Genomic DNA, 318 nt, shown 5'->3' with positions numbered 1-318 from the left:
AAAGAATTTAAAGTTCCTTCAGTGGAAATGATAGTGTCTGAACGAGTAAAGAATTTTTATCCCTTTCACACCAGGTAGTGCACGAACTAATGATTTTGGTGATGATATCGTGAAAAACCAAACCCTATAGAGCAATAGATATTGGGATAGACTGCATACCAGACTTCAATCTTTTCTGTTAGTTGAAATCAGTTATTGGCAACGTTTGTGTGGAAAGGGATTATGGGCGGAGATTGGGAGTTTTACAGGAATTTCTAGGTTCTTGGATAAGGGGGGAGTTCAAAGGAAAAGGATCAGAGTACAAAAAAAAAACAAATC

This window comes from Hermetia illucens, chromosome 5 (assembly GCF_905115235.1).
Source record: "Hermetia illucens chromosome 5, iHerIll2.2.curated.20191125, whole genome shotgun sequence".
NCBI classification, from domain to species: Eukaryota; Metazoa; Arthropoda; class Insecta; order Diptera; family Stratiomyidae; genus Hermetia; species Hermetia illucens.
Note: the sequence above shows the minus strand (reverse complement) of the source record.